This window comes from Lithobates pipiens, unplaced genomic scaffold (genome assembly GCF_037356315.1).
Source record: "Lithobates pipiens isolate NorthernLeopardFrog02 unplaced genomic scaffold, aLitPip1_a1.2 Scaffold_8, whole genome shotgun sequence".
Classification (NCBI taxonomy): Eukaryota; Metazoa; Chordata; class Amphibia; order Anura; family Ranidae; genus Lithobates; species Lithobates pipiens.
In genome coordinates this window covers 13,779,446-13,803,098 of record NW_027507903.1, presented here as the reverse complement: position 1 = coordinate 13,803,098, position 23,653 = coordinate 13,779,446, and the positions used below count along the sequence as shown (strand labels likewise).

The 23,653-nt window shown below is 45.9% G+C and overlaps 1 pseudogene; it reads right to left on the bottom strand.

Moving 5' to 3' along the window:
* The window catches only part of LOC143960025 (maspardin-like), a 63,891-nt pseudogene extending 42,981 nt beyond the window's left edge, over positions 1-20,910 (bottom strand).
* Between the last annotated feature and the right edge of the window lie 2,743 nt (positions 20,911-23,653).

The following is a 23,653-nucleotide window of genomic DNA, read 5'->3' as shown; positions in this document are numbered from 1 at the left end:
TTTCCATGTATTCCAATGGCTCTAGTTCACACCATGCAGTCAGTTTCCGCACCGGAAACTGACTGCTTGGTGTGAACTAAAGCCATTGGAATACATGGAAAACACTGTGCATGTATTTTTATCAGGCAGGCTGCATCTGAGGGGAACTGGTGAGGCTGCTTTGATCTCCTGTACCATGCCTGCAGTCTCTGACCAGCTCCTGTACCATGCCTGCAGTCTCTGTCCAGCTCCTGTACCATGCCTGCAGTCTCTGACCAGCTCCTGTACCATGCCTGCAGTCTCTGTCCAGCTCCTGTACCATGCCTGCAGTCTCTGACCAGCTCCTGTACCATGCCTGCAGTCTCTGACCAGCTCCTGTACCATGCCTGCAGTCTCTGACCAGCTCCTGTACCATGCCTGCAGTCTCTGACCAGCTCCTGTACCATGCCTGCAGTCTCTGACCAGCTCCTGTACCATGCCTGCAGTCTCTGTCCAGCTCCTGTACCATGCCTGCAGTCTCTGTCCAGCTCCTGTACCATGCCTGCAGTCTCTGACCAGCTCCTGTAATATGTCCCCAGTCTCTGACCATCTCCTGTACCATGCCTGCAGTCTCTGACCATCTGCTGTATGAAAATATTTTTTAAAAACAGTCATTTTCGGTATCAGTGCTGTTTCGGTATCGGTTTTCGGCCTAGTGTATTTTTCATTTTCGGTATCGGTTTCGGCACCAAAAAACCCATTCGGTGCACCCCTAATTGTCAGCTTAACCACTTGACCTCTGGAAGACTTACCCCCCCCTCTTCATGACTAGCCCCTTATTTGCGATACAGCACAGAGTTACTTTAACTGACAATTGCACAATCATGCAACGCTGTTCCCAAATCAAATGTCATGTCTTGTTTTTTCCCCCCACAAATAGAGATTTTTTTGGTGGCATTTGATCACCTCTTTCCCCTTTTTACAAAGCTATGGGATATTTTTATACTAGTAATGGCGGCGATCAGTGACTTATAGCGGGACTGAGATATTGTAGTGGACAATCAGACACTAATGCCGCATACACACGATCAGACTATCCAGCGGACAAACCGCCGGACTTTGCAGTGGAGGTCCACCGGACTTTCCGAACAAGTGGACTTGCCCACACGTGACCGGAGACGGACAATCCGCCGGACTATGGCGGGGGTCCGCCGGACTTTTGAAATGAATGGACTTGCCCACACAATATTAAAAAAAAAAAAATATATTAAAATGTTATGGAGATTTTCAAGTACAGTCGTTTGTCGCCATTCCCGCAACTGTGCACAATTTTAAACCATAACATGTTAGGCATCCATTTACTCGGTGTAAAATCATCTTTCACAATATACAAAAAATTGGGCTGACTGTTTTTTTTTCGTTTTTTGTTTTTTTTTAATTCAGTGCAGTGCATTTATTTTTTTCCCCAAAAAAATGAGTTTGACAGACAGCTGCGCAAATACCGTGCAACAAAATATTGCAATGACCGCCATTTTATTCTCCAGAGTCTTTGCAGAACAAAAAATATATAAAGCGTTTGGGTGCTCCAAGTAATTTTCTAGCAAAAAAAGAAAAAATAAATACTGATTTTTAACTTGTAAAAACAACAAATGTCAGAATAATAGGCCTGGTCCAGAAGTGGTTAATGTGGAATTCATGAGCCTAAATGTCTAAATCAATTTAACACTGAATTCTGCAGAACGGCTGTAAGCAGTCTAGAAATATAGATATACAAAAGTAACATGGGATATTAACACCAATTCATTTTAGCACATATCTATGTTTAAACCTACGAAGCAAGGAAAAAAAAAAAGTAATGAACATGGAGATGTACTTTACATACCTTCTTTAGTGGGACCGTGCTCCGAAACCAGTTGTAGTCCGGGGAGATTTTGATGGCTCCCATGGTGGAGGAAAAAAAAAAAAGAAGAAACCGACAGATCTGTGGGGTGGAGAGACGACATGTGATGAGTCAGGATCAGGAGAAGCACATTCTGCAATCACACAAAGGCGGCCTGTCTGCTATATCCTGCTTACATCTCTTATCTGACTAACAAGGCATGTGAGCCAGAGGGATAACAAAGCTCACTAATTACAAACGATAACGTAGATCAAAAGTTCAAACAAAAATTGTTACATTGTAGTTTGTGGAAATTGAGTTTTATCCACCTTTGCTGCTAAATATGTATTAAAGTTCTCAAAGTTAAAGCCAACATTTCCTATTCCTGATAAGATCAGGAATCAATGATCACGTTTGTCCATACACCCCCCCCCCCTTCCCCCACAGCCATTCACTGGGCAGATCGATCGGTGTACTGCAGTTTCTCCTACCCCAGCTCTTATGCAGCTGAGAACAGTGGGAATGTGATCTCTTACAAAAAGAGGAGGGGGACACTGAACACTGTGCTGCAATACTGCATGCAGCCAATACTACTATAGTACATTACGGCGCGCACACACACACACACACACACACACACACACACACACACACGCACACACACGCACACACGCACACGCACACACGCACACGCACACGCCACATCCTTCTGTAATGGAAATAATTTGGTTGGGGTAGCTTGGCTCAAATTGACAATTGAGAAAGAAGTACTCCATCTTTCAAAAACACTTTAAATAGTTTGTTTGGTCCAAGCTAGTCCAAATGAACGTTATCCTTTACCAAAATGCAAGGTCGCTAGATGTACGGTATAAAAACGCTATGTAGCTGCGGCCACATACAGCATACTGCACTGTTCCGGGAGCGAGCCGAGACTTCCTCTCTCATACCCACAATACAGATCAGTTGACAGCAGCGCTCAGTCACTCAGAGCAAGCGATGAATTCCATTAATGAATACAAAGCGTACTCAGAGGTTGTGACATCAGCCCGCCTCTCCGACTCAGCCAATCAGAGGAAGCTTTGTATTCATTGATAGAATACGTCGCCTGCTGTGAGTGGCTGAGTGCTGCAACTGTAGACTGATCTGTGTTCCGGTTACGACAGTCTAGGATCGCACCCGGAACACAGCGCGGTATGCTGTATGTGGCCGCAGCTACATAAAATTTATACTGCACATCTAGCGACCTCACAGGTTGGCGAGGGACATCGTTCACTTTGGTCAACTTGGCCCAAACAATGTAAAGTGTTTTCAGAGATGGCGTTCTTGTTTAAGTTAGAGACCGTTCACATTAAAAGCGAGGGGGTGTCGGCAGTAAAGCAACACTAGCTTTAATGGAGCTTTACCATCGTTTTAGAGGCGCTTTTAACCCTCGCTAGCAGCCGAATCGCTACCCATTGAATTCAATGGGCAGGGGCACGATCTAAAAGAAGCTCCTTGCAGGATTTTTTTGATGTCCTGCCAGCGCAACACTCCAGGGCTTTCGCACTGGGACTGCAGATGAGGCACCCTCTCTTCTCTTCTCGAATATCCAGAGTCGTGTAGATTGCTTTCAAAAGGTCGTCCACCTCTTCTAAGGACAGTTTGTACCTAGAGCTACGGCTGTCATCCTCTGAAATCCTGAGGGAAGGAAGAGTGTTTGCCCCCTCGTCCTCTGAATCGATAACCTCCACTGGTTTAGGAGGTAGATGCCCTGGGACTGGATGGTGGTTGCTGGTCATCGCCCTGGCCTGCTGGGTTCTGAACCAGCAGCGTCTTGACAGAACTCAATGAAATTGCTAATTTCACAGACTGAAGAAAATAAGTCCTTATATTAGGAGGTTTCCTCTTCAACCAGGTCTTTAATGCACGATCTGCATAAGGCTTTTTGCCACAATTCTCTAAGCGGATTCTTGCATGAGGGGCACTTTTTCTGACCTGGCAGGTTTGAACATTTCACCTTTACCAAGACATTTTCCTGGAACGAGAAGGGTGGCATCTCACCGCTACTGCAAACAGCAACCCCTACTAATGGTGCTATTAACACATAAGCCACCACCAGTCAGACAGAAACAGAGACGCCCAGTGCTATGCCAGAACCGCAAAACCACCACCAACAGACAAGAGGGTCCAAGAGAAGTAACCACTGATCCTGTAGTAGCAGGCTACCTACAGAGAGGAAACAAGACAGAAAAAAATACAGCCCATACGAAGAAGAATGTAAGGCACCGCTGTGCCCCTCTTACCTGGGCCTGACCGATGCCTGCTTCCACCGTCGCTGCAAACCTCTCCTCCATTTTGCAGAGAGCACAGAGGGGGACTGAGAAGAAACAGCTACTTTTTAAACTTCCCGGGTCCAGCGTCATTCGCTGGCCGAAAGCGGAAACACCGGTCTATGGACCCGCCCCCCCTGGCCTCCGCGTTCCAGGCAACCGGAACCGATCGCCGCCCCGCCCGCACAGGAAGGAAGCCGTGTCACCGCCCGCCAAGGAAACAACAATGTGGCTAAGCGCATACAGCCCTCCGGGTGTTCGGACACCTCGACCTCCTGCCGGCCACTGTTCCCCTGAGCTGGGAAAAGGCTGGGGGCTCCAGAGCACCGTATGTACGTGTCGGGAGGGGGCTGGGATGGTTGCAATACAAACTGCACAGCCAGCAGCTAACGCAAAAAAAACAGCTCAGAGGTCAGGCTTTTCCCCTCCACCCTGGAGAGAGCGCAGCCCCCCCATGGTTCCCGCAAGTGCTTTCACCATGGCGGAGGAAACACAATAACTGAAGCCATGGTGGAAGGGGAGGGATTTAAAAAGGCGGCAGGTTGTTCCTGCGCTCTCCAGGGTTGTCCTAAAAGGCGATTTGAGCAAAAAAAAAAAAAAAGGGTCAAAAATAAACACATTACACATGTTTTTAAAGCAATTTATTAAACAGCACTGTAGTCTCTACCGATCTCTTTTCCGGCTTATCTGCCTCCTCCTCTGACGTCTTCGCCTCTGCCAGTTCTGCTCCCCTCTCCGGGTCTTCTTCACTGATGTCTTCTAGCCCTCTCCGGTTCTTCTCTCTCTGTTCTTTGATGTTGACTCAACGCTCTCCTGCTCTAATGCTGGGTGCATGGTGTGCCCCTATTTATATTGGCATGGGGCAGGGTCACTGGAGACCCACCCCTTATGATGTCACCACCCCATCATGCACCAGGCAGTGTCATAAAAGATGGGGCCTCCGGATGACATCACCCGGTAAACCCCGCCCCATGCAAATATAAGAAGTAGGGGCACACCACACACCGAGCATTAGAGCGGGAGAGAGCATTGAGTCAACATCGGAAGAACAACAGAGGGAGAAGACAGCGGACAAGACCCAGCAGAGGCAGAAGAACCGGAGAAGACCCAGAGAGGGTATAAGAACCGACAGAGGCAGAAGACTACAGCTGAGGAAGCAGAAATTCCGGAAAGGGGAGAATAAGTTGGGAGAGACGCCTGAGCTGCACTAATAAATTACTTTAAACACCCTGTGTGCTGTGTTTTATTTTTTACACTTTTTCCAGGTGAATGGGTAGGGGTACCATGTGCCCCATGCTCATTTACATAGGGTGGGGGGCCGGGATCTGCACCCCCCCTTGTTAAAAAGGGGCATCCAGGTGACAATAAGCATGCAGACCCCAACAATCAACGGCCAGGGTTGTCAGGAAGAGACCCTTAACATGGGGACAAGCAGCTTTGGGGTGGTGGGGGCGCATCCTAAAGCATAGCAGCCCCCCCCCCATTTATTTGGGTTATTTTTACCAAAGATATGTAGCAGTATAAATTTTGGCCAAGATTTATAAAGAAAAATTATCTGCCACATTTTATAATTTTTTACAAAAATGTTTTCTTTATAGTACAGGGCTCGACAAAACCCGGGCGCCAGGTCGCATTTGCCACTAGAATTAGCGAACTGGCGCCTGGGGCAGCACAGCTGGGGGTATGCTGTCTCCGCGGACCCCCCGGCGCGATTGCGTCGGGCCGCGCCGCCGGCGGCCGGTAATTTAGCCCCCGGCTTTGAGGCCTTCTACGATCCTATGGTTCCTTCTGGAATCTGGCGCCCTCTTGTGGTGGCCGTTGGAATTACAACCAGCAATGCTAATTTTCCATGCCTGCCAGCCTATCTTCCTTCCCTTTACTCAGAACCCCTAAAAATTATATATATATTTTATTCTAACACCCTAAAGAATAAAATGGTGGTCGTTGCAATACTGTCTGTCACACCGTATTTGCACAGCGGACTTACAAGCGCACTTTTTTGGGGAAAATGTATTTAATAAAAAAAAAAAAAAAAAAAAATAAGACAACAGTAAAGTTAGCCCAATTTTTTTTAATATTGTGAAAGATAATGTTGCGTCGAGTAAATCGATACCAAACATGTCATGCTTCAAAATTGCGCCCGCTCATGGAATGGCGACAAACTTTTACCCTTTAATATCTCCATAGGCGACATTTAAAAAATTCTACAGGTTGCACTTTTTAAGTTACAGAGGAGGTCTGGGGCTAGAATTATTGCTCTCACTCTACCGATCGCAGCGATACCTCACATGTGTGATTTGAACACCGCTTTCATATATGCGTTCGCTTCTGCACGCAAGCTTGGCGGGACAGGGCGCGTTTAAAATATTTTTATTTTAACTTTTATTTTTTTCACTGTTCTTTAAAAAAAAAAAAAAAAAAAAAAAAAAAAGTGTGTCACTTTTATTCCTATTACAAGGAATGTAAAAATCCCTTGTAATAGAAAAAAAAGCACGACAGGTCCTCTTGTATATGAGATCTGGGGTCAGAGAGACCTCACATCTCATATTTACACTAAAATGCAATTTAAAAAAAATTTGTCATTTGAAAAAAATAAATAAAATGTCCCTCTAAGAGCTATGGGCAATGACTTGGAGACAGGTGAGGGGCTGGGGGCTATCTTCCCCTCACTCGTCTCCATGTCAGGCCAGGGACAGGTCCAGATCGCCGTCACGGACCTGGCTCCTAACTTTTTTAGCTGGCTCCTAGATTCCAAGCAAATTTGTCAACCCCTGTTATAGTAGGCAAAAAAAAATAAAAATAAATAAAAAAAATTAAAAAACACACAAAACACACACACAAACAAACACTCATTAAATACCACCAAAAGAAAGCTCCATTTGTAGGAAAAAAAAATAAAAAGGACAAAAATTCATATGGATACAGTGTTGCATGACTGAGTGATTGTCATTCAAAGTGTGAGCAAAGAAAGCTGAAAATTGGCCTGGTTAGGAAGGGGGTTTAAGTGCCCAGTGGTCAAGTGGTAAAGGTCTCTCAAAGTGGACCGGTCAAGCTTATTTCTTTTACAAGGGAGGTTTACATCCCCTGTAATAAATAAAAATAAATAGCATTTGAAAGACTGCTGTGCACAGTCGAGTGCGTTTTTTTTCTGCATCAAAAATGCATGGAAACTAGGTTATATGGTTTCCAATGGCAAAGTACACACCAGTGCAGTCACTTCCAGGGAAAAGGAAAAAAAAAAAAAAAAAAAAAAAAAAAAAAAGGGAAAGCTTACTGCATTTCTCCTGCTCTGAAACGCATCAAAAACATGCATGCAGAAACGCATCCGGAAACGATCTGGAGGAGTGCGTTTTTGTGGTGTGAACCAGCCCTTAAAGTGATTGTAAAAGCTTTGTTAATAAAAAAAAAATAAAAAATAAAAAACAAAACACACACACACACACACGTTATACTTACTGCCACTGTACAAGGCTTTTGCACAGAGTGGCCCCAATCCTCCTTTTCCATGGAGGGCCGCAATTGTGCAGGTGCACTCCCTAGTCCTGCTGCTGCATCTATTGACACAGACAGCAGGACTGCTGTTATCAATCCTGAGACAGCAGCTGCATTAAGCACTGCCGGACCGGCTCACAATGATATATACACACACACACAATACCATAACCCTGATATCCTCTTCTTCAGTGAGCGTTCCGGTTTCAGATAAAAGTGCCCCAAGATCACTTTTATCGGTGGCAGGAGAGGGCCCCCTCCCGTCACCAGAGCCACCGGGAGTGGCGGAGGCGTTCGGACCCTTCTCCCCATGTGGCATGGAGCTGAGTGAGGGGAACATGTCCCCCACCCAGCTCCATACCATTGCAGGGTGGAAGCGTCATCAAAAAACGTAATTCCGGTGCTAGACCTCCTCTGTAACTCAAAAGATGCAACCTGTAGAATTTTTTTTAAATGTCAGCTATGAAAAAATAAAAAAATAAATTTAAAACAACAAATCTCAGAAAGAGGCTCAGTCCTTAAAACCCTTGTGTTTTCACCTTAATAAATAACATACAGTGCCTTGCGAAAGTATTCGGCCCCCTTGAACTTTTCAACCTTTTGCCACATTTCAGGCTTCAAACATAAAGATATAACATTTTTATTTTTTGTGAAGAATCACCAACAAGTGGGACACAATTGTGAAGTGGAACGAAATCTATTGGATTTTTGAAACTTTTTTAACGAATAAAAAAAATGAAAAGTGGGGCGTGCAAAATGATTCGGCCCCCTTGCGTTAATACTTTGTAGAGCCACCTTTTGCTGCGATTACAGCTGCAAGTCGCTTGGGGTATGTCTCTATCAGTTTTGCACATCGAGAGACTGAAATTCTTGCCCATTCTTCCTTGCAAAACAGCTCGAGCTCAGTGAGGTTGGATGGAGAGCGTTTGTGAACAGCAGTTTTCAGCTCTTTCCACAGATTCTCGATTGGATTCAGGTCTGGACTTTGACTTGGCCATTCTAACACCTGGATATGTTTATTTGTGAACCATTCCTTTGTAGATTTTGCTGTATGTTTGGGATCATTGTCTTGTTGGAAGATAAATCTTCGTCCCAGTTTCAGGTCTTTTGCAGACTCCAACAGGTTTTCATCCAGATTGGTCCTGTATTTGGCTGCATCCATCTTCCCCTCAATTTTAACCATCTTCACTGTCCCTGCTGAAGAAAAGCAGGCCCAAACCATGATGCTGCCACCACCATGTGTGACAGTGGGGATGGTGTGTTGATGGTGATGAGCTGTGTTGCTTTTACGCCAAACATATCGTTTTGCATTGTGGGCAAAAAGTTGGATTTTGGTTTCATCTGACCAGAGCACCTTCTTCCACATGTTTGGTGTGTCTCCCAGGTGACTTGTGGCAAACTTTAGACGAGACTTTTTATGGATATCTTTGAGAAATGTCTTTCTTCTTGCCACTCTTCCATAAAGGCCAGATTTGTGCAGTGTACGACTGATTGTTGTCCTATGGACAGACTCTCCCACCTCAGCTGTAGTTCTCTGCAGTTCATCCAGAGTGATCATGGGCCTCTTGGCTGCATCTCTGATCAGTCTTCTCCTTGTCTGAGCTGAAAGTTTAGAGGGACGGCCAGGTCTTGGTAGATTTGCAGTGGTCCGATACTCCTTCCATTTCAAAATGATCGCTTGCACAGTGCTCCTTGGGATGTTTAAAGCTTGGGAAATCTTTTTGTATCCAAATCCGGATTTAAACTTCTCCACAACAGTATTACGGACCTGCCTGGTGTGTTCCTTGGTCTTCATGATGCTCTCTGCGCTTTCAACAGAACCCCGAGACTATCACAGAGCAGGTGCATTTATACAGAGACTTGATTACACACAGGTGGATTCTATTTATCACCATCAGTCATTTAGGACAACATTGGATCATTCAGAGATCCTCGCTGAACTTCTGGAGTGAGTTTGCTGCACTGAAAGTAAAGGGGCCGAATAATTTTGCACGCACCACTTTTCAGTTTTTTATTTGCTAAAAAAAGTTTAAAATATCCAATAGATTTCGTTCCACTTCACAATTGTGTCCCACTTGTTGGTGATTCTTGAGAAAAAATTAAAATTTTATATCTTTATGTTTGAAGCCTGAAATGTGGCAAAAGGTTGAAAAGTTCAAGGGGGCTGAATACTTTCGCAAGGCACTGTACATTAAGGTGAAACAGCTGGCAGTGACTGCCCCCCCCCCAATCGCCTCTCTCCATGGTGTCCCAGCTCTTGACTGGATAGATTGATAGCCATTGGCTCCCGCTGCGTTCAATCACATGACGCAAGGGGCTGGACTGGGGAGCGCTCCTGCAAGGTAACCCAACCCCCACGAGAGATGGCTTCTCCTAGGGGGTTATCTGATGTGGGGAGGAGCCGCTGGGGGACCCCAGAAGAGGAGGTTCGGGGCTACTCTGTGCAAAACGAGCTGCACAGTGGAGGAAAGTATGATAGGTTTGTGATTTAAAAAAATATAAATAAAAAGTGAGTGAGTCTTTACAATCACTAAATGGTTAAGGTGAACAACCGTGAGGTTTACAACCCCTTTAAACCACTAGAGGACCAACCGTCAGTTATATTGCGGCAGGTTGGCTCTCCTGGGCAAAACGCCATAGCTATACATCGGCTGCTTTAAAACTTATAGGGGGCACCCGCATCGATAGAGCCAGTGTGCCTGCCTGGCGGCCGCGATGTCCGCCACACGCCTGTAATCGCTCCTCAGAGACAGAATGGAGATCTGTCAAGGTAAACAATGACAGATCTCCGTTCTGTGAGGAGAGGAGACTGATCTGTTATTAATACCAAGTATGAAAAATGATCGGTCTCCTCCAGGCAGTCCCAACCCCCACATTTACAATCACTCCTTAGGACACAGATTTAACCCCTTGATCGTCACCACAAGGGGAAGTATAACAAAAATGCCATAAATCTATCCCCAATTTTGTAGACACTATAACCTTTGCACAAAGCAATCAATATATGCTTATAGTATATATATATATATATATATATATATATATATATATATATATATATATATATATATATATATATATATATATATATATATATATATATATATATATATACACACATACACATATATACATATATATATATATATATATATATATATATATATATATATACACACATATACATATACACACACATACACACACACACACACACACACACTGACCTAAACGGAGAGACTTTTTAACAACATTTTTGGGGGATGTTATAGAAAAAGTAAACAAATATTTTTTATTTTTTCGAAACTGTCGCATTTTTTGTTTATTAGGGCAAAGAAATACGAGACGCAGAGGTGATCAAATACCACCAAAAGAAAGCCATTTGTAGGGGATAAAAAAAAAAAAAAAAAGTCAATTATGTTTGGGTACAACGTCGCACGACCACGCAATTGTCAGTTAAAGTGGTGCATCGCAGAAAATTGCCTGGTCATTAAGGGGGAAAATCCTTCCAGGGCTGAAGTGGTTAAACTTAAAAAAAAAATTAAAAAAAAAGTTAGATAAGGCCTGGTCAGCAAGTGCATAAGAAAAATAAAAAAAAAATACTTTAGTTATATAAAAGATACAACCACAAGGCAGAATTTCAATATTTTTTTTTATATTCTTTGAATAATAATATGTTAATAATATTTTTTTTTTTTTATTTTTTTTTTTTAACATATTATTCAAAGAATATAAAAAAAAAATATTGAAATTCTGCCTTGTGGTTGTATCTTTTATATAACTAAAGTATTTTTTTTTTATTTTTCTTATGCACTTGCTGACCAGGCCTTAACATTTTTTTTTTTTTTTTTTTTTTTAAACGTATTGAATAAAGAGCTGCATATGTAAAGCAAGAATCAGCACAGATGGCAGCCTACTATGGTCACAACAGGAACTTAAATGCAGAAGTGATAAAATGTACAAAAAGCACATTGCTACAACACAAGGGGTTCCAGCACTTATCAAGCGGTCACAAAATGAGCAGTTAAACTGAGATCTCTGGTCACAGCACACCCTTTCATTATATAACAAAACGGCATTGTAATAATACAATCGTTATATTTGACAATCCAGTATACACTTCCTTGAAAAGTTGCCCTTCATGTTGGGAGTGCTGCCTGTCTACTGGCCATCTCTTTCCACAACTTTCTGGATTCCCAGCATGCTATGGAGCTTCCCATTTCTAAGGACTACATATCCCATAGTACCTTGCTACCTGCAAGCAGCGACTCTTGTGCTGACTCCACCTCCTGACACTCCTCCTCTCAGCACCTCTGTAGGTCAGAAGGCAGGCTCTGTTAAAAGTGTGACAAAGCAGTGCCTACTCACAGGGCATAGCGACTTGGTGTCTCCAAACTCTAGGAAGAAAACATAGGAAACCCCAGGCGGTAGGATTTCATGCAAAGAATCTGGAAACAAGGCTCAGAGACTCAACTACGCTGGAAAACACAGGAACTGATGTGCAGAAAAATGGCAGCAGGTGCTCTGAACGTAAGAGTCCAAATGTGAAATATTTGTCTGTAGTAGGAGGCAGTTTGTTGGGGGAAGGGCTAGACAGCGGTACAATAATGAGCGTCTGCAGCCAACTGTGAAGCATGGTGGAGGTTCCTTGCAAGTCTGGGGCTGCATTTCTGCAAATGGAGTTAGAGATTTGGTCAGGATCAATGGTGTCCTCAATGCTGAGAAATACAGGCAGATATTTATCCATCATGCCATACCATCAGGGAGGCGTGTGATCGGCCCCAAATTTATTCTGCAGCAGAACAACCACCCCAAACATACAGCCAATATTATCATGAGCCATCTTCAGTGTGAAGAACAAGAAGTCCTGGAAAGTTATGGCTTGGTCCCCACAGAGCCCTGATCTTACCATCATGGAGCCCGTCTGGGATGACGAGACAGAAGGATTTGAGGGAGCTGACATCCACAGAAGATCTGTGCTTAGTTCTCCAAGGTTAGAACAACCTACCTGCCGAGTTTGGTGAAAAACTGTGTGCAAGTCTACCCAGAAGAACTGATGCTGGTTTGAAGGCAAAGGGCGGTCACACCAAATATTGGATTTGGATTTCTCTTCTGTTGATTTGTTTTCCACGATGTTAATTGATAAAAATAAACTATTAACACTTCTAAGAACATCTTGCTAGTAGCGGGTTGGACCCCCTTTTGCCTTCATTCTCGGTGGCATAGATTGCACAAGGTGTTGGAAACATTCCTCAGAGGTTTTGCTCCAGAGTGACATGATAGCATCACACAGTTGCTGCAGATTTGTCAGCTGCACATCCATGATGGGAATCTCCTGTTCCACCACATCCCAAAGGATCTCTATTGGATGAGATGTGGTGAGTGTGGAGGCCATTGGAGGACAGGGACCTCATTGTCCAGTGGTGAGATGATTGGAGCTTTGTGACATGGTGCATTATCCTGCTGGAAGGAGCCAACAAAAGATGGGGACACTGTAGTCATAAAGGGATGGACATGGTCAGCAACAATACTTAAGCAGGTTGTGGTGTTTAAGCCAAGCTTAAATGGTAGGTTCTAAGGGGCCCAAAGTGTGCCAAGAAAATATCCCCCCCCCCCCACACCATTACACCCCCACCACCAGCCTGAACCAGTGATACAAGGCAGGATGGAGCCATGCTTTCATGTTTACACCAAGTTCTGACCTGACCATCTGAATGTCACAGCTAAAAATTCCAGATTTATCAGACCAGGCAACGTTTTTCCAATCTTCTATTGTCCAATTTTGGTGATCCTGTGCCAATTGTAGCCTCAACTTCCTGTTCTCAATTGACAGGAGTGGCACCCGGTGATGTCTTCTGCTGCTGTAGCCCATCTGCTTCAAGGGCTGATGCGTTGTGCATTCAGAGATGGTATTCTGCATACCTAGGATGTAAAAAGTGGTTATTTGAGTTACTCTTGCCTTTCTATCATCCGGAACCAGTCTGCCCATTCTCCTCTGACCTCAACAAGGCATTTTCTGCCACACACTGGATATTTTCTCTTCTTCTGAACATTCTCTGTAAACCCGAAAGATGGTTGTGTGTGAAAATCCCAGTAGAACAGCAGTTTTTGAAATACTCAGACCAGCCATTCTAGCACCAGCAACCACGCCACGTTCAATATAGCAGGGATGTGTGTCAAGGAGTTGATGTTTTCTGATGTTTCAATGGATTGCAGTCGATTTTTGACAAGACATTGAGGCAAATGATCTACAAACATGAATGATCAGAGGGTGGTATTTAGTGGTATTCTAGACCTAATATGGCCAATTAACCATCTTTAGGCAATGACATTGTCCAAACGTGGCCATATTAGGTCAATGATGTCACCGGCATCCCTGACCATTTGTTATGTGTAGCTGCAAGGTAGGGCATTCCCTGACCAAAGCCAATTGGGCTGCTGGCTCACCATCATGCGACAGCTTCCTGCGGGTTTGGGGATCAAACCTTAGCTCATTGTTATTGACAATTACAGAAAAAGACAATGGAGGGTTAAAGGGATAAGATTCCAAACGAAGAATAGGCAAGAAGGTTCACCAGACAGGAGTGAGGGGTGAGGAGACAGGAGGAGTGAGAGTCGCTTTATACAGGTGACCACCCCACTGTGTATAAGGGGATGTTTCTTTACTGAAAAGAATCCAGGGTGGATAAAAATCTATAAATCATCAAGAATCGTTATCGCGATCTTGACTAGAGTGTTTCACAATTCTTTCTATGCAAAGAATTATCTGCTCTTTTGAAGCCACAGCCATCAAAAGAAAGAGAAAGACTGGGCAATATTATATATATATATATATATATATATATATATATATATATATATATATATATATATATATATATATATATATATATATATATATATATATATATATATATATATATATATATATATATATATATATATATTTTTTTAGTAGACACCTTAGAGAATAAAATGGTGGTTGTTGCAATACTTTATGTCACACTGCATTTGCGCAGCGGTCTTTCAAGTGCAATTTTTTTTTTATTTTATAAAAAAGGACTTTAATGAATTACAAAAAAAATAAAAAATTGATAAATAAAAAAACACACCACCACTAACCAGTAAAGTTAGCCCATATTTTTTTTTTTTTTTTTTGGATAATGTGAAAGATTTTACGTCACAAGAATAGTAATCTTTTTTTTCTAAGCAAAAAAAAAAAAATGTGCGATTTTCATTTTGCCCAGAATCGTGCAGCTCTAAATAATGTAAATATATATTTATTTATTTTTAAACCCCCCCCATGTGCGGGGTTTAATACATCACCACTGCATAGCAATGTAGTAAAATTCCAGAATGCACCACAACAATAATGCTATATGGTTCAGATACCTGCGTCCTAGCAACCAATGGCAACGCATCATTGGCTGCTAGGATGATGGTGGTGCCTAAGGACAGACAGCATCACCAGTTGTTAAAATTGAAGTATACCCATGGATTTAAAAAAGTAAAAAAATAAAATAAAAAATAAATAAAAATAAAAAAAAAAGCATGACGGGAATGCTTTTTTGGCTGTGCTCTCAGCCAAACTATCAAACCATCCAATGGCTGGTGTCATAACGAATCACATGTGCAGCACCATAGCAGTTGAAGATTAAACAGAGGCAAAGATGGCAGCTTCCTTGGCTGAAAACGATAGGGGAGTTTACTTCCACTTTAAGGTACACCATAAAAATCAATGATGCTATAAAGGCTCTACTGTTTGCACCCTAGCAACCAATGGCACATAAGCGGTTCACTGGTTCTTATTGTGCACCCAGCTGCAAAATATCCTAGCAACTAATGACACACAGCAATACTGGTTGCTAGGGTGCATCAAAACAACCAATGATGCTGTACAGCCCAGCTGTCTGCAGCCTAGCAAGCAACACATAAGGGGTTTATTTACTAAAAGCTTGAGAGTGCAAAATCAGGCTCACTTTTAGAGCCCATTCACACAGGGGCAACACAACTTGTAGGCGACTTGAGTCAGGCAACTTGGACACAACTTGAGTTAAGATCACAGCGCGACTTGGGACGACTTCAAAACGACTTGTGATGACTTCAAGCCCGACTTGGGACGACTTACAAGTCGCCCCAGGCCAGGCGACTTTTGCCGAGGCCAAGCAGAGAATGAGCTCAAGGGGGAACTCCACGGCAAATTTCTGAAAAAAATTTGGCGTGGGTTCCCCCCTCCGAGAGCATACCAGGCCCTTAGGTCTGGTATGGATTCCAAGGGGAACCCCCTACGCCGAAAAAACGGCGTGGGGGTCCCCCCCCAGATCCACACCAGACCCTTATCCGAGCACGCTACCCGGCCGGCCAGGAAAGGGGGTGGGGACGAGCGGGCGGCCCCCCCCCTCCTGAGCCGTACCAGGCCGCGTGCCCTCAACATGGGGGGGTGCCTTGGGGGAGGGGGGGCGTGCGGCCCCCCCACCCCAAAGCACCTTGTCCCCATGTCGATGAGGACAAGGGCCTCTTCCCGACAACCCTGGCCGTTGGTTGTCGGGGTCTGCGGGCGGGGGGCTTATCGGAATCCGGGAGCCCCCTTTAATAAGGGGGCCCCCGGATACCGGCCCCCCACCCTATGTGAATGAGTATGGGGTACAATGTACCCCTACCCATTCACCTGTGGAAAAAAAGTACAAAAAAAAAAAACACAACACAGGGAAAAAATATTTTATTGCACAGCTCCGGGGGTCTTCCGTCTTCGGGGGTCTTCTCGCCGGACACCTCCGCTATCTTCTTGTAGCTCTTTTACTAGCGGAGGAGTCCGGCTTTCTTCCTCCCCGCCGCCGGCCTCTTCTCCCGACTTCGGGGGTCTTGTCCCCCTCTTCGGTTCTTCTGCCGGGCCACCGCGCCTTCTTATAGCTCTTTTGCAGGCGGTGGCCCGGTCGTCTTCTGCTGCTGCCGCTGCCGCTGCCGCCGCCGCCGCCCGTTCTTCTTCTTCTTCTTCTTCTTCTTCTTCAGGAGATGTTGACACGACGCTCTCTCCGGCCACAATGCCAGGGACGCGCTCCGCTGCCACTTATATAGGGACAATGGGGCGGTGTCACATGGTGACCCCGCCCCCTTACCATGTGACATCAACCCATGTGACACCGCCCCATTGTCCCTATATAAGTGGCAGCGGAGCGCGTCCCTGGCATTGTGGAGGAAGAAGGAGGAAGAAGAAGAAGGAGGAAGAAGAAGAAGGAGGAAGAAGAAGAAGAAGGAGGAAGAAGAAGAAGGAGGAAGAAGAAGAAGGAGGAAGAAGAAGAAGAAGAAGAAGAAGAAGAAGAAGAAGGAGGAGGAAGAAGAAGAAGGAGGAGGAAGAAGAAGAAGGAGGAAGAAGGAGGAAGAAGGAGGAAGAAGGAAGAAGAAGGAAGAAGAAGGAAGAAGAAGGAAGAAGAAGGAAGAAGAAGGAAGAAGAAGGAAGAAGAAGGAAGAAGAAGGAAGAAGAAGGAAGAAGAAGGAAGAAGAAGGAAGAAGAAGGAAGAAGAAGGAAGAAGAAGGAAGAAGAAGGAAGAAGAAGGAAGAAGAAGGAAGAAGAAGGAAGAAGAAGGACGAAGGACGAAGGAAGAAGGAAGAAGGACGAAGGAAGAAGAAGAAGAAGAAGAAGAACGGGCGGCGGCAGCAGCAGAAGACCGGGCCACCGCCTGCAAAAGAGCTATAAGAAGGCGCGGTGGCCCAGCAGAAGAACCGAAGAGGGGGACAAGACCCCCAAAGTCGGGAGAAGAGGCCGGCGGCGGGGAGGAAGAAAGCCGGACTCCTCCGCTAGTAAAAGAGCTACAAGAAGATAGCGGAGGTGTCCGGCGAGAAGACCCCCGAAGACGGAAGACCCCCGGAGCTGTGCAATAAAATATTTTTTCCCTGTGTTGTGTTTTTTTTTTTGTACTTTTTTTCCACAGGTGAATGGGTAGGGGTACATTGTACCCCATACTCATTCACATAGGGTGGGGGGCCGGTATCCGGGGGCCCCCTTATTAAAGGGGGCTCCCGGATTCCGATAAGCCCCCCGCCCGCAGACCCCGACAACCAACGGCCAGGGTTGTCGGGAAGAGGCCCTTGTCCTCATCGACATGGGGACAAGGTGCTTTGGGGTGGGGGGGCCGCACGCCCCCCCTCCCCCAAGGCACCCCCCCCATGTTGAGGGCACGCGGCCTGGTACGGCTCAGGAGGGGGGGGCCGCCCGCTCGTCCCCACCCCCTTTCCTGGCCGGCCGGGTAGCGTGCTCGGATAAGGGTCTGGTGTGGATCTGGGGGGGACCCCCATGCCGTTTTTTCGGCGTAGGGGGTTCCCCTTGGAATCCATACCAGACCTAAGGGCCTGGTATGCTCTCGGAGGGGGAACCCACGCCAATTTTTTTTCAGAAATTTGCCGTGGAGTTCCCCCTTCAGAGCTAATAATTCTGTCAAAGTCGCCTCCGTATAGACGGAGATCCGACTTGGAGGCAATCTCCATTGAAATCAATGGGTACCGGTCGCCTACAAGTCGGATAGAAGTAGTACAGGAACCTTTTCTGAAGTCGGAGCGACTTCAGTAGTGTGCATTAAGACGGCTCTCATTCACTTACATTGCTTTTTAAATGTTGTCCGACCTGAGGCGACCTGAGGCGACTTGGGGCGACCTGAAGTCGGATCAGGAGTTGCCCCTGTGTGAATGGGCTCTTAGTGAAATCAATCACCTTCCAGATTTGAAAAGCTGAGGTTAGAAGCTGATTGGCCATCATTCTAATTTGCACCAGATTCTGGGTGCTCCGGTTTTAGGAAATCTACCCTATAGGGTCATTGGTTCCTGAGATGCTAGTAATCAGGCCGCAATATCAGTTTGCAACAACCAATTATGTTACACAGCTCAGACGCATGCCCCACAACAACCAATGACACCATGTGGCCCAGTGGACGGTGTCCTAGCAACCAATCACACATAGTGTCTTCGGCTGCTAGGATCAGTGATGCTGTACTTCTCAGCTACCTGCACACTAGCAACCAACGATGCTGTGTGGCACAGCAGCCAGCATCCTAGCAACCAATGACACATAAAGAGGTTCACTGGTTCTTATTGTGCACTCAATCAATGCTGTGCAGCCCTGCTGCATGCATCCTAGCAGCCAATGATGCTGTGTAGGGCCAGCTGCCAATATCCCAGCAACCAAAGACACATAGCAAAACTGGTTGCAAGGATGAGTGGTGGGAGCTGGGCCAGACAGTGTCATTGGTTGCTACTGTGCACCATAATAACTAACGATGTTAGACAACTCAGCAACCAGCGATGCTGTGTGGGTGAGCTGCCCGCATCCTAGCAACCAACGACACATAACATCATTGGTTGCTAGGACACTGGTTGGGCCATGGCTGGGCCAGACTGCGTCAGTGGTTTTTATTGTCTACAACAACAATCAAGCGTGCTGCACAGCTGCCAGCACCCAATGACACTGTGCAGCCCAGCCACCAGCAAGCCATGAGTTTGGCTTAAAGGATGCTGGTGTAGCTGGGCCACACAGTGTCACTGGTTGAACTGGTGCACCGTAACAATGAATGGTGATGTACAGCTCTGCTACTTGCACCCTAGCAACCAAAGACATGGTATGGCCCAGCATCCTAGCAACCAATGACATATAGCATTGGCTGATAGGACGCTTAGCCATTGTCACTGGTTCATATGGCGCACCATGAAAAAGAAAAAGAGGGGAAGAGAGGGGAGAGAGGGGAGAGAGAGAAGAGAGAGAAGAGATGCCCCTAGCAAACCTTGGCTACTTGCAGTGTAGCAACCAATAAATCTGTGTAGCCCAGCTGCCAGGGTCCCATCAACCAATGACACAAAAATGTGGTTTGTATCTGGGCTAAACTGTGTCATTGGCTGCAATGGATGAAATACAGCTCAGCCGCATGCACCCTAGTAACCAATGACACAATGCCTGTTCACCACGTGGCGGTTACAGATGAAAAGGGGACCCAGAAGCCCTTCACCCTTGCCTAGGTGATCGACTGATATTCAATTATTTATATTTATTTTTATATTATTATTCAGAAATGTACCGATATTATAGCCATTGGTCAGACCTCCGCCCCCTGCCCCGCGTAGTGCTCGCTGCAGTTTGTCAGCGGGGCAGCAGAGAAATAACAAAATCTCTCACTGCCCAATTCACATCACCGCTGTTGCACCCCCACAGCAGGGCCACGAAGGCTGCTCTTGACAGAGCTGCAGCCACAGGCGAGCAGAGAGATAGTTACGTCGTCTCTCAACGACCCGCCCACGTTTACCCGCTCAGACACCACTGGATAGAGGCAGGCATTGGCAAGCTGCACCTGGGCAGCAGGCGACAGCGGCAAGACGCATCCAATTGGCAAGCTGCACCTGGGCGGCGGGCGACGGAGGCAAGCTGCACCTGGGCGGCGGAGGCAAGACGCACCTGGCCGGCGGGCGACGGAGGCAAGACGCACCTGGCCGGCGGGCGACGGAGGCAAGCTGCACCTGGGCGGCGGGCGACGGAGGCAAGCTGCACCTGGGCGGCGGAGGCAAGCTGCACCTGGGCGGCGGGCAACGGAGGCAAGACGCACCTGGCCGGCGGGACGCAGGACGCACCTGGCCGGCGGGACGCAGGACGCACCTGGCCGGCGGGAAGCACCTGGGCGGCAGGCGACGGAGACAAGCTGCACCTGGGCGGCAGGCGACAAGCTGCAACTGGGCGGCAGGAGACGGAGGCAAGCCGCACCTTGGCGGCGGGCTGCAGGACGCACCTGGGCGGCGGGCTGCAGGACGCACCTGGGCGGCGGGCGGCGGAGACAAGCTGCACCTGGGCGGCGGGCGACAAGCTGCACCTGGGCGGCAAGACTGGGTGTCAAGCTGCATCGACACAACAATCCGCTTTCTAATGCGGCGCTAAAAACATAGAACGTGGAGAACATTCCTGGTGCATTACACCATCCTGCGCCTCAATATGCAGAGAAGGAATGTGGCATCAGGTTCAATATAGTTATATAAAAAAAAAAAAAAAAAAAAAAAAAAAAAAAAAAAAAAAAAAAGCTGCTTTTTACAATGCAGCATGTGTAGTATACGCACATTACTGGCACCTTATATAAATGAGCCCATCCCCCTTCACATCTATAGGTCACACTGTATACACCCAGGAGTCGGCTCCCCTCACATTTTACCTCCCAGGCTCCGGAGCTCCTCTCCACTTCTCTCACACCTCCACCGCCCGCGGCGCTCTCTCAACCGGGCCGCCTGACGTCAAGATCATATGACCGGGGCTTTGGTGTGGGCGGAGCGTCCTGTCACATGAGAGAGATTTACTTCCTGGCTGCGTTGCTTGAAACGTCGCCATGGAAACCAGAATGTTCTCCACTTCCTGTTATGCTCACTCTCCATGTGTATCCAATGTTGTGTGCTCCTTCCCTGATCTTCCACCCTACCTGAATAAAAGTATTATTATAATAAAGTATATATATATATATATATATATATATATATTTCTAGTCCTTGGTCATTTGTCTCTGTATGTAAAACTAAATAAAACACATACCAGTCTATGGCATCCGGCTTGTTTTCCTTTCAGCCCAATATTTATCTTCGTCCCTTGGCTTCCTTGCAATTAGCGATGGGCTTGGGCGCGTTCGGATCAAACCCGTCAGGAAGCTGTCCATGCATAGGCTGCCGATGATTGGCGGTGTGCAGTGTCGGCTTCCTGGCGGGTTCGATCCGAACACGCTCAAGCCCATTTTAAACAGGAAGTAAACCCTGATGGGTTTACTTCCTCTTTGATTCCCTGCAAAGGTAAAGCATAATGGACTACTATGCATCGCATAGTAGTCCATTATGTGTCACTTACCTGACACAGGAGCCAGCGAAGTCCCCTCTGTCCCCTGTAGTCCGGAGCATCCATCTTCTCGGTGGGTCTCGCTGCTCCGCCGCTGTCATTCAATGAAGCCGCGATGACGTCACTCCCGCGCATGCGCACGGGAGCCGCCACTCGCGGCATATCGCCGTTGACAGCAGCGAGCTCAGTGCACCGTAGACAGCGGTGCCTGTCTTTCGGCAAATATCTCCTAAACCGTGTAGGTTTAGGAGATATTTCTTGGACCTACAGGTAAGCCTTAATCTAGGCTTACCTGTAGGTCAAAGTGGTTTGTAAGGGTTTACAACCACTTTAATGCTGGGTACACACAGTCAGATTATCGGATGAATTTTCATCAGTTTTTGTTGCATGCTAGTCTCATATCGAAAGTCGTCCGAGCTGTTGTGGAAAATTTTATGAAGATGTATTGGATGTATTTTAATATGTATTGTCAAAAGAGTCCCCCCAGTTTTCGTTCTCCCCCAGCCCGCTCTAAAGAGCGGACTGGGGCAGACTGACGCTGGTTGAGACCTGTTAGGTAGTGGTAAACTTCCTGTTGTTTGATGAGAGGTGTTTGCAGAGTGGGAGTATGTCCGCCAGCGAAGGGCCCCTGTGCATTGCACAGACGATCATCTGAGGGGATATGTTTGCTCTGCAAAGATCGGTTATGGGCGGATGTACGCTCGTTGTCTCTGCTGTTTCTGATCAGCACATGTCGGGATTCACAGCATGCATCTGCAGATAACCTTCCATCCACAAGGAGGGGTAGCATAATCCAGGTATACATTGTTCTCTGGAACAATGTATATTAAGGATTTCTATCAGCGGAATTGTAGTTATCATTCATTGGTTATTGTATAAATTTATTTATTCTGTGTCATGTATTTATTTGGTAATGTCCTGTGTTGTCTACATCCTGTGTTGTCAAATCCTTATATGGTCATTCATTTTGCTGTGAGGTCACAAACTGTGCAGGAGGGGTTTAGCTGTTGGAGGCAAACCCTCCAGGGTGAGGCTTCCTGTTTATGTGTAAATAAAAGAAGATGCATGGGTCAGGACTCAGGAGACAGGGATGCTGGCCGAGCCATGCTGAGATGAGGATGTAAGAAGGTGGTCATGTCTGATTGCTTGGATGAGTGGGTTGATAGGTAAGGTATTATATCATTAAGGCAAAATTTTATTATTATGAGAAACAGGAGATTTGGCTGTCTGCATAGCATAGATCCAAGTCTCCATGAAAGACCGAATTCAACTTCAGCCGTGATGTAATGTGTTCAATTGTTTTGTATGTGTTCTTTCATTTGTGAGAATGCGTAGTCTTGTTCTTACGATTTTTTTCAGACTAAAATAATTAAATGAAAATCAGCCGTTGTGTTTACATATGACAAAAATTGTATAGCCTGCACATCCAGTTTTTGTCATCCGAAAAATTTGGAATCGGCTGTCGAAAGCACCATACTAACAATCTGAAAATCAGCAGATCGTTCATCGGATGAAATTTTACTTCCAATTTTCTGATCGTGAGTACGGGCCTTTACTTGCACTGATATCCTTCATAAGCACAGACATCAAATTTGAAATAGGAGTGTATATCGCTTACTACTCCAACCTCAAAGTAGCGCCGTGACTTACCCTAGGTTCACACCTATGCGTTTTTTAGTGTTTTGCAGAAATGCACTACAGTCCATTCAACATGGTTTCCTATGGTATACATTCACATCTATGCGTTTTGCGGTTGGTCCATTTTTGAAAAGGGTTGGGGACTTTATTCCACTTTTTTTGTGTGTAATATACTTAAATGGAATCGCAACAGAAATGCAAGTGTTGTGTTTGTGATGCAATTTTTTTATGTGTTTTGCGTTTTTTATATTTCTGTTTAAATTTTTATATTTCTGTTTAAAACACTGTATATAGTTGTTTGCTAAGGAGGGGGCTCAGAAGTTGAACGCCACAGCCTCAACAACCAATGAGTCATCAGCTGAATGACAAAGACAAAATCGTGAGCATGTCACCCAGCAGGTCAGGAAAGGGAGGGGACCAGTGAGCAGCCCACCCCCTCCTGAACCATACCAAGCCGCATGCCCTCAACATGGGGGAGATGGACCCTGCCCCCCCCCCAAAAGCACCATGCCCCCATGTTGATGGGGACAGGAGCCT